The sequence below is a fragment of the Mandrillus leucophaeus genome, unplaced genomic scaffold, assembly GCF_000951045.1.
Source record: "Mandrillus leucophaeus isolate KB7577 unplaced genomic scaffold, Mleu.le_1.0 Scaffold958, whole genome shotgun sequence".
Classification (NCBI taxonomy): Eukaryota; Metazoa; Chordata; class Mammalia; order Primates; family Cercopithecidae; genus Mandrillus; species Mandrillus leucophaeus.
This window is the reverse complement of record NW_012110452.1, coordinates 233,623-244,238: the sequence shown is the minus strand read 5'-3', so window position 1 is coordinate 244,238 and position 10,616 is coordinate 233,623. Positions and strand designations below refer to the sequence as shown.

The following is a 10,616-nucleotide window of genomic DNA, read 5'->3' as shown; positions in this document are numbered from 1 at the left end:
AGTATCAGTAGAAATTACTTGGAATTCTGCATGAAAAATTTGTCTTATTTTACCCCAATTATTTAGGTATTCAATATTGTTTACATCAATATGGACTTATTTATTTTATGCTTTGGGTTATAATTTGATATTATTTTCTTGCTCAAATATTTCCAGCTGTGGCCATTGGAAGCTCTTTCAGTTGTTCCTGTGTCCCTTTGATAATATTCCACCATTATAGTTTTGTTGCTGTTTATTTTCTTGTTGTTGTTGCTCTTATTTGGTAAGAACATTTTCTTATTTTCTGGCATTGCAATTGCTCCAAGTTCATCTTACATATTTCCAGCCCCAGTCCTAGAATCAACCATTTCTCTGAGAAGTTCTGGTTCCCCTTTTATGGAGAATCCTATCCGAAACAAATGCCTGGACATTAAGAGTCCTGGTTGCTATTTTGATATCATTGTTTTTAGGCCCTCTCAGCTAACAGAGAAAGGAAACATATATGTGTATACTGTCACATGAGTATACATATATATATATATATATCTGGAAATATTTCCATATGTAACCATCTGCATCTTTATTAAAATAAACACAAGTCCATGCTCATGTTTCCAATTCTAATCCATTACCACATGGATCATTCTAGCCTCTTCCATGTGCTGATTTGTAAACTCTGATGACAATATTAGGAAACCTAGCTCCCACCATCCACAATTCATTTGCTTAGTTGTTCAATTCTAGTATGTATGTATCAGAATCATTAATTCATTCCTCCATTAGGTATATGTTCTTTTTCAAGTAGAGTATAGTGCTTATGCACAGCCATATTTTTTTAAATTAATACTATTGTGTATATTTAAAGGATACACCATGAGGTTATAGGATACATAGAGATAGAAAAAACATATCTAACTGTAGTATTTAACTATAGTGAAGCAAATTAATAAATTCATCTCACATGTTTACTGTCTTTTTTTTTTCATGGCAAGGTAACTAAAATCTATTCATTTGTCATGAATCACAAATACAGTATGATGTTATCACCTATAGTCCTCGTGCTATACATTAGTTCTCTACACTTTTTGCCTATTGTTTCACAGACTACTCTAATTTCCAAAGTTGCTCAGGTCAGCATCCTTTCCCCAGCTTTATTCAGTGAGGTTGTATTAAATAGCATACATTTGTAGTTAGATTGTTTCATCACATTCAACATTCCATCCTGGGATTCCTCTAACATCTGAAATTTTTTTTACATTGCACCCATTAAGGTTTACTCTTAATGAATAAGGTTACTCCAAAGAGTAAGGTCTACTCCTTTGTGTAAAGTTCAGTTGGTTTTTACAAATGCATAATGTCATGTGTTCACAGTTACCTATCATATGGAATAGTTCACCACCCTAGAAATTCCCTGTGCTTCACCTATTCAACCCCTACTCTCATCTCTGTGGACCCCTGACAAATACTGATCTTTTCATTGTTTCTATAGTTTTTCCTTTCCTAGAATGTCATCTAATTGAAATTATAATCTTTTTAGATTCTTTTCAAATTATTTCACTAAGCAATATGAAACTTGTAATTCATCCATGCCTTTTCATAGCTTGGTAGCTCATTTCTTTTTATCACTGAATAATATATTATTGTGTGAATAAACCACAGTTCTATTATCTACACAACTTTTGGAGGACATCTTAGTCGCTTCTGGTTTTTGTCTATTACAAATAGAGTTGCTACAAACATTCACATACAGGCTTTTGTGTGGATGTGTTCACCTCAAATTATTCTAGTGAATACGTAGGAGTAAAATTGGTGGATTGTAGGATAAGCCTATAGTTAGCCTCATAAGAACTGTCAAATTGGCTTCCAAAGTAGTTGTACCATTTTGCATTCCCACCAGCAAATGGAAGAATTTCTTTTGCTTTGCATCCTTGCCAGCAACTGGTTTTATCAATTTTTAGATTTTAGCCATTTTAATAAGTGTATAGTAACATTTTGTTTTGTTTTGTTTTATTGTTTTAATTTGTATTTCCCTAGTGACAAATAGTGTTGTGCTTCTTTTTCATGTGCTTATTTGTCATTTATGTATGAGATGTCTATTTGAATCTTTAGTTCATTTTCTTAAACTGGGTTGTTTTGTTATTGCAGAGTTTTAAGGGTTCTTTGTATGTTTTGGATACAAATCATTTATTAGATAAGTGTTTTGTGATTATTTTATCCTACTCTAGAACTTGTCTTTCAATTCCTTTTTTCTCTTAACAGTCGCCTTCACAGAATAGACGTTTTCAATTTTAATTAAATCCAACTTAACAATTTTTTTCATCAATCATATTTTTTGATGTTGAATCTGAAAACTCATTGCCAAACCACAGTCACCTAGATTTTCTGTTATGTTTTCTTCTGTAAGTTTTACAGTTTCGTGTTTTGCATTTAGGTCTATGAATCCCTCGTTCTCATTAATTTTTTTTAAAGATGTAAGATTTTTGTCTAGATTGTCTAGGTGATTTTTTTTCATGTGGATGTCTACTTGTTTCAGGACCATTTGTTGAAAAGCTACCTTTTCTTTATTGAATTGCTTTTGTTCCTTTGTCAAAGATTAATTTATGATATGTGTGGGGGTCTATTTCTGAGCTCTCTATTCTATTTCATCCATGTGTATGTCTATTCTTTTGTGAATAGCATGCTATCTTGATTACTGTAGGTTTATAGTATGCCTTGAAGTTGAGTAGTGTGAGTTCTCTAATTTTCTTCTTTTTTAGTGCTGTGCTAGTGATTCTAGGTCTTGTGCCATTCCCTATGTACTTTAGAATCTGTTTGTTGATATCTAGAAAAGAACTTACTGAGATTTTCCACCTTTAGGTGAGTCCCAAGGGCTAGACAGGCCTGTAGTTAGGGATAGAGTTTTCTCCCAGGTAGGGATAAGGTTCTGGTAGTCTTTCTCCCTTGAAAGCATAAGCCTGTGTTATTGAGAGCACTTTGGGTATATTTCACAATGGTTACTTTTACCTTCTTCTTGCCAGAGCTACGAGGGAATTTTTGTTGCTGCTTCACTGTGAAAGTAAAATCAGATTCCTAGTGGTTAAAATAAAAAAGTACATATCCCTAAGACTGCAACCCTTAGGATAGTCTCATTCTCAAGTTAGTTTCCTGGCTCCAGTAATTAATCAAAATTACCATTTAAATATTTGTACCGGTTCATTGTTCCAGTGACTTCTCCTCCCAGGCAGCAGGTATTGGCTGTAACTCTTTGGATGAAGTTGTCTTGCCAGATTCGGTGTAGCAGTTTGCCTTTAGATTTCGGTTCTCTAACAGGTCTAAGAGAAGTCATTATTTTTCAGTATTTCAGTTTTTTCTTGTTGAAAGGATGGGAGTAATGACTTCTATTATTTTTTGATATCAGAACTGAAAACAGAAGTTCATGTCAAATATACTTGTCTGCCGTTTTCTTTCTTCCCTCTTTCTGGGACTCTCATTACATGTATGTTTATATCATGGGAAAGGAAAAAATGTTTTCATCTGCCTTGCTGGGTTCTGCAACTAGGCCTGAGAATTTGGCCTGAAAATTAAACAGACATAAGACCAATTAACAGGAGAAAAGCATATACATTTTATGTAATTTTTTATGTGTATTTGGCAGCCTTAATAGAAAAAAAAAAAAAAAGATGTGAAGAAGCAGTTAGGACTGAGAGCTTATAAACCTATTTACCAAAAGAATAATAATTTTGTAAAGAAGTGATAGGACAAAGGAAAAGGGATTTAAGTTTCTGTGGTGGTAAATTGTGGGAAACTGACTATGAAATATATACAAGAAAATAATAGAAAATAAGAATTATTTTAGTAGATTTGTACAGATACATTTTGATGTTGACTCCCAGTGTGTAGTGAGTAGAATATTCTTCTCTGTGGTAAAGGGAAGACAACTTTCTAATGGAAAACTTTATGACCTACTTTTAGGTAGAAAGGAGCAGGTCAGAAAGCCCCTCCTGCATTTTCTGTTTCTCAAGTACCTTCAGTTCAAAACAATCCATATGCCAAAGTGGAATATTTTGGAGAGTCACATTCTGAATCCCTTCAGTATGTGTATAATTTTCTGACAAGTCTCGGAGTCTCCGCTTATTTTTCTGTAACTATTTTCTTTCTACTCTTAAGGTGAATTAATTTCTAATTTTTTCTTCAAAATCATTGATGATTTTTCTGCCATCACAAATTTGGTATTAAATCCATCTAGTAGATTTTTCATTTTTGTTATTACATTTTTCAACTTAAAGATTTCCATTTGGATTTTTTTAGTCTTCTATTTTTCCACTGAGATCCCTTATTTGTTGAGTCATTGTTCTCAAAATTTTTTTTAATTCTATGCAATATATTCAGAATAGCTATAATGAAATTTTTGCTGCAAAATCCTACTTCTTATTTTACTTACAGTTAGTTCTATTCAGTGCTTTTTTTTTTTTTTTCCACTAAATCTGGTCTATACTTTCTCTAAATATGGTTTCACATTTAGTATTTTTTGTGTACTCTAATATTTGGTTGGAAACTGGACATTTGAGTTAATATAGTAATTTTGCGTTCTGATTTTACTTTTTCTTTCTTTTCTCTTTTTTGTAACTCACTTGAACTTTAACTGTGGAATTTATCTCCCCTGTAGCATATGGCAATTTGTATATATGCCAAGATTTTTTATTTTTGTTATTTAGCCTGCTTTCCTAGGGGTCACCCCAGTGTCTGCATAGCTTAGTGGTCATCCAGTGATTTGGAATGGGCTCTACTCAAATTCCATGCACCCATAATTCTTCCTCCCTCTGCTGACTGGTCTTTGCGTGTGGGCACAAAGTTGTCAGGTTTCAAGTCTTCTGTGACTTTCACTTTAAACTCAAACTTTCTTGGTTTTGCCCCACACACATGTATAGCTTCCTAGTCAGTCAGGTGTTCACGAAGAGCTTCTCTCATCACTTCTATGCCTCTCTTATTTCTAAGAGCTCTCCACTAAGTTTGTGCCTGGTTTACTATTTGCCCCAACCAGTACCAAAAATTTAGGCTACTAGACCTGTCAGTCACCCATTTATTTTCTACTGATAATGCTGCCTGTTGTAGGTTTTTGTCCTATGCCTGAAATTGAGCCCACCTGGTCTGGCATCAAAGTTATAGGTTTCCTGGCCAGCTGCACACTAGCAATGCTGTCATTGTTATTGACCAAGCTGGGATGGGCGGTGAACATTAGCACCAGACAAGATTACAGACACTATTGTTTGTAGCTGAAGGACTAGCAGTTTTTCATAAATATATATTTCTCAAATTGTTCTTTGCATTTAGTCAAGTTTTAGAGTTCCAAGATGGTTGTTTTTGACAATTGTGTCCAGTTTTATCCTTTTTTTGTTGAGGTAAGAAGATTTGTTGATATCTCCACTCCTCTATAGCTGTAAAGCTCACTCCCTATTTTTCCCGTTTTTGTTTGTTTTAGTAGAAAAGTATGCTTATAGATCATCATCTGGTTTCTAGGGAGAAGTCATTGCTACCGGTTTTGGTACTTTTTAAATGTATATGATAAAATACATCACAAATTCACCTGATAAAAACTTCAGATTTAAATTTAGGATTACAAATTGTTTTTAATGTAATCTCTTTGATCTTACATATGTATCTTGTTTTCTTATATGCCAAAAGTCCTGGTTCTTCATTATATCAATGTCATTATTCATTTTGCCTAACAATATACATGCACCAGCCTCAGAATAATAGTGTCAACATTACCACAAATATAGTTACTTAAAATGATTTGATGGTCTTTGCGTGTGTGTGTTTTTTACACTGCACTGTATGTTTTATAATATAATGGTGATGATATCTTTTGCTGCAATGTATTTATATATTTTCTACAGGTACCAGATTATGTCTCCTTGTCCTGGGGAAAAAAAAATCTGTACATTCTCTCTTGTCAAATCCATAAACATGCTGTGCTTTATATCCATGATCAATGATACAACACATTTCAATGAAATTCAGAGCTATTTCACTGTCCAGTTCTGCTGCACGTTTTTATTGCACCATAATTCTGCTCACAACCTGATTCATTTTACATTCTGACTTTATGTCAGATGTACTAATGTACTTTTAGAGTAAGGAATATTAAAGATTTTCAAAAATAGTTGTAAAATTGAGTATTTTCTGCCATTTCACAGCTCCTTCCCATTTGTGAGAGAGCCACATGCCATCAGCCCATAGGCTGGAGGGAGTGTTCCAGATCTCTCACATTTCTGCAATTCCCAGAAGGCCGGTCATGAAAATCTTCCCTCTTCAGTTTATGTATATGGCAGTGGTAAGCGGAGGCACCTAGATAGAAAATTTTACTCTGGTCAATTATATCTTGTATATTCTTCAAACTTAAAAGAATAAAAACAAACTAAATGCTAGAAAACTAATGAACAAACAAAACCTTCCAAATACCCCTTCTCACCATTACATTTATTTGCAAAAAATACATTTTTAAAGTATCATGAAATTTTTCAATCATATGCAGATGTAGAAATAATAGTAAAGTAAAACTCCATGCACTCCCTACCCAGCTTCAGAAATTATACGATCATGACAAATACTGTTTCAACAATACCTCCATTCACGTACACTCATTGAGTATTTTTTGAATCTAGTCCCAGACATCAAATTATTTCCTTTGAAAACAATTTCAGTGTGTATTTCCAAAACCTATGATACTTCAAAAAAGAACTACATTTGCAGTCGCAAGGAAAAATAATTTGTTAATATCATCAAATACCTAGCCATTATTCAAATTTCAAATTCTCTTACAAATATTATATTCTTGTAACAATTTGTGTAAATCAAGTCCAAAAATGTTTAATTCTTTCCATTGTTGAAGGAACCAGGTTATTTATCCTGTAGAGTTTTCTGCCACCTGCATTTTGATAATTGTATCACCACAGTGTTGCTTAACATCTTTCTATAGTCTCTGCTTTCTACTGTAAATTGAGCATTAGTGCTAGTGGTTTAATCAGATACAGGTGGGTTTATTTGTAGCAATTCTACTTGATAAAAGTTGCTGTATTTTTCCTTATTAAGCATTTACTGTCTTTTAGCAGGTGCCTCTCTTTTAGCAGGTGGTGATGATCAATGACTAGATACATCAGTACATTAAAGGTTGCAAAAGGAGGCTGTTCTAACTCTATTCTTGCTTTATACATCTATTAGATGTATGTAGAGGTGTATCTATGGATATATTTCTGAAATAAGTTTACCAATAGAAATTTTATAAACCAAGTAACACAGTTTGTATAGGAAAGGTGGGATAAATGCAAAATATTACAGTTCACAAATGAGTCATAAGCATAAAAGCATGTGGTACAATGCCATAGGAGAAGGAATTATCTCCAAAAAGTTTCTATCTTCCTCAGATTCTAGAAAGCCCTTTGCAATTTCTCACTCAAAAGTTCTAGTTACATATATTCCTAATATTTTTTTTAAGTTTATGATTGTTTTCTGTCTAAAAAGTTATGCATGCTTATTTTAGAAAATATAGATCTATCTGAAGAAGAAGGGGAAATCTTCTCTAATTTCATTGTCTGGAGAAAACTACTGTCCAAGTGATTTCAAAGATCACTATTCTATAAGGGTCCCAGAACCTATTAAAGAATCAAGTCAGTAAACAATGATAATACTTGAGCTGCAGAATGAAAACACAAATGATGTTAAAAAGTACTTCAGTGGGATTTTTTCTGGAATTTTATATTGTGGGAAAATACATACAACATAAAATTTGCTATAATAACCATTCTAAACTGTACAATTCAGTAGCATTAAGTACAATTCCCATTTTGTGAAACTATCACCACTATTTAAACCCAGAACATTTATTTTCCCAACTGAAGGTCTTGTGATAGGTCTACAACTCTGTAAATATACTAAAAAAAATTGAATTGTATATTTTACATTGTTGAATTTTATAATACAATTATATCTCAATAAATCTGCTTTAAAAAAAAAAAAAAGTAAGAGATAGCAGAGACTAAAATAGGAAAAAGTCCCTTGCCCTCAGGGAGTTTGCCTTCTAGAGATAGTCATTACCATTATAATTCTCTGATACCTTTAGCAGAAACACAAAGTGATAGCCATTACCATTATAATTCTCTAATATGTTTAACAAAAACACAAGTAATGAAACAGATTGCCTCTAGAAGGTAAAGATTGGATATGTTATTCTTATAGACACCCTTGGATTTCCTGAATATAACCTCTAGTTTACTGTATCTGACCCTAGTTCCCATGCACAGATGGCCAACCAAGGCTGCAATGGGGCAATTAATCCTGTATTTTCCTAAGCTCCTACATTAAAATTTGCAAGATACATTATAGAAAGATAAAAACAGCATCTTACAGAGTGATGCTGATGTGGATTTTTAGATCCAGAAGTAGCCTTAGAGATTATTAATTTTAGCCTAATTATTTTATAAATAGGCAACTGATACCCAGGCAGATCAAGGACTTAGCCATAACCAATAAAGCACCATCTGACTCTACAAAGCAGTTATGTCCAAGAGCAGTGCTGTTCTGTTCTGTTTTGTTTTACTTTGTCTGCGTGTTTTTCAGAAGTGTTGTCTGCTTGACAAGGTATTTGTAAAATAGACTTTCCTTTGCTATCCCAGAAAAGATGGAGATTGGATTAATACAGTGTATCAAATAAGCACTTTTAGTTTAGATTCTTTGATGTCAATTCATAATGGTGAACAGCAAAGCTGCAGAAGAATGAGAGGCAGAATTAGGAATCATGCTGAATTTTTACCTATCTCATGCATGACTGTCCTGGGGTATGGCGGGTTCCCACATGAGCTTGAAGAACAAACTTAGTCTGAAAAGTCTTCATTTTGTCCAGTTATCTCAGAAAAATGTGTACATACAGAGAAAGTGATGTCCCTAAGTGGTGAACCTCTTCCTTTTGTTCTTATCTGGTGGCAGAGTCAAAACAGACCTTCAGGCACCCAGTTGTGTACTCTTTGGTTTTGATGCTTTGCAATAGAAATAATTTCCAGATGACTAACGCTTACTTATGCCTCAATTAATCTAACCTAGTGAACATGACTGAAGCTTTCCTTGGCAATTAAAACCCTTGCCAAACCGCAGCGCCCTGTTTCTGATATTTTTGTTTTTGTTTTTTTGTTTGTTTTTGTTTTTTGAGGCACAGTCTCGCCCTGTCACCTAGGCTGGAGTGCAGTGGTGCGATCTTGACTCCCTGCAACCTCTGCCTCCCAGGTTCAAGCAATTCTCCTGACTCAGCCTCCCGAGCAGCTGGGATTACAGGCGTGTGCCACCATGCCCAGCTAATTTTTGTATTTTTAGTAGAGACAGGGTTTCACCATGTTGGCCAGGCTGGTCTCAAACTTCTGACTTCAGGTGATCTGCCTGCCTCAGCATCCCAAAGTGCTGGGATTACAGGCATGAGCCACCACAGCAGGCCAGGGCTCTGTTTTTGAATGTGAGTACTCGTTCACGTTGTGAAGTGTGGATTGTGGATGGAGAGAAAAAAGGATAAGGAAATCAGGCTGAAGCTATCAATACTTAAAGTGAGACTTTTCAAGCTCCAATGGGACCACTGGTTTCAAGGAGGTTCCCTATAATTGTGGGTCACAAAGTATGGCTTCCATATTGCTTTGGTGGCAGGACCAGAAGAAGGCAATACTGAGCTTGGCCTTCCCCTCAGAGGTTGTGGGATCTCTTAATCAATTTTCTGTTGCTTACAACAGAATACCTGAAACTAGGTAATTTATAAAGAAAAGGAATTTCTTTCAGTCCTGGAGGCTGAGAAGTTCCAGGTTGAGGTGATACATCTGGTGAAAGCCTTCTTGCTGGTAGGGGCTCTCTGCAGTCCCAGGGTGCTGCAGGGCATCACCTAGTGGGTGGCTGAGAGCACTGACATGCTAGCTCAGGTTTCTCTTCCTCTTCTTACAAAGCCACCAGTTACACCCCATGATAATCCATTAATCCATGAATGGATTAATCTATTCAAGAGGGCAGAGTCCTCATGAATGATCCAATCAACTATTAAAGGGCCCACTTTTCATACTACCACATTGGGGATTAAGTTTTCAACACATGAAATTTGGGAGACACATTCAAACTATAGCATGAGGTAAAAGAAGCATGAGTATTTCCTTGGATTAAATGTGGAGCCCAGGAAAGGGCGGCACTGAGGCCTTTGTTTCTGCAGGGTGAGGAGATCTCAGCAGAAAGAGGCAGATGGACATGGCACAGATTCACAGTGCGTCAATTAGAACAGAAAGGAGTCTGTCAAAACTTTAATGTAGGATCTCAGATTTTAGTCCTCTAACGGGGTGGTGGGATAAAAATGTAAATTAAACTGTATGTTGAAAAACAAAATTGCACTTCGTTTCCATTCACTGTAGAGCTTTTCAACATACAGTTTAATGAGAAATTATGTTGCAAGCCTAGGAATGGAGAGGAAGAGGGAAAGTAGAGGTGGCAGTAAATGAAGGGTCCATAATTGTTGCTGAGAGCATGCTTGCTCTTTTTTTTTTTTTTTTTGAGTCGGAGTCTCACTCTGTCACCCAGGCTGGAGTGCAGTGGTGCCATCTCGGCTCACTGCAAGCTCCACCTCCCATGTTCACGCCATTCTC

At 35.2% G+C, this 10,616-nt stretch overlaps 1 long non-coding RNA gene across 1 annotated transcript in view; it reads left to right on the top strand.

The window, feature by feature from the left end:
- LOC105532419 overlaps nucleotides 1–10,616 on the top strand; it is a 166,196-nt gene that overhangs the window by 11,620 nt on the left and 143,960 nt on the right. Inside the window, exon 2 of the long non-coding RNA XR_001004972.1 lies at nucleotides 6,156–6,292. This is a non-coding gene — a long non-coding RNA (uncharacterized LOC105532419). The remainder of the gene's footprint in view (nucleotides 1–6,155; nucleotides 6,293–10,616) is intronic.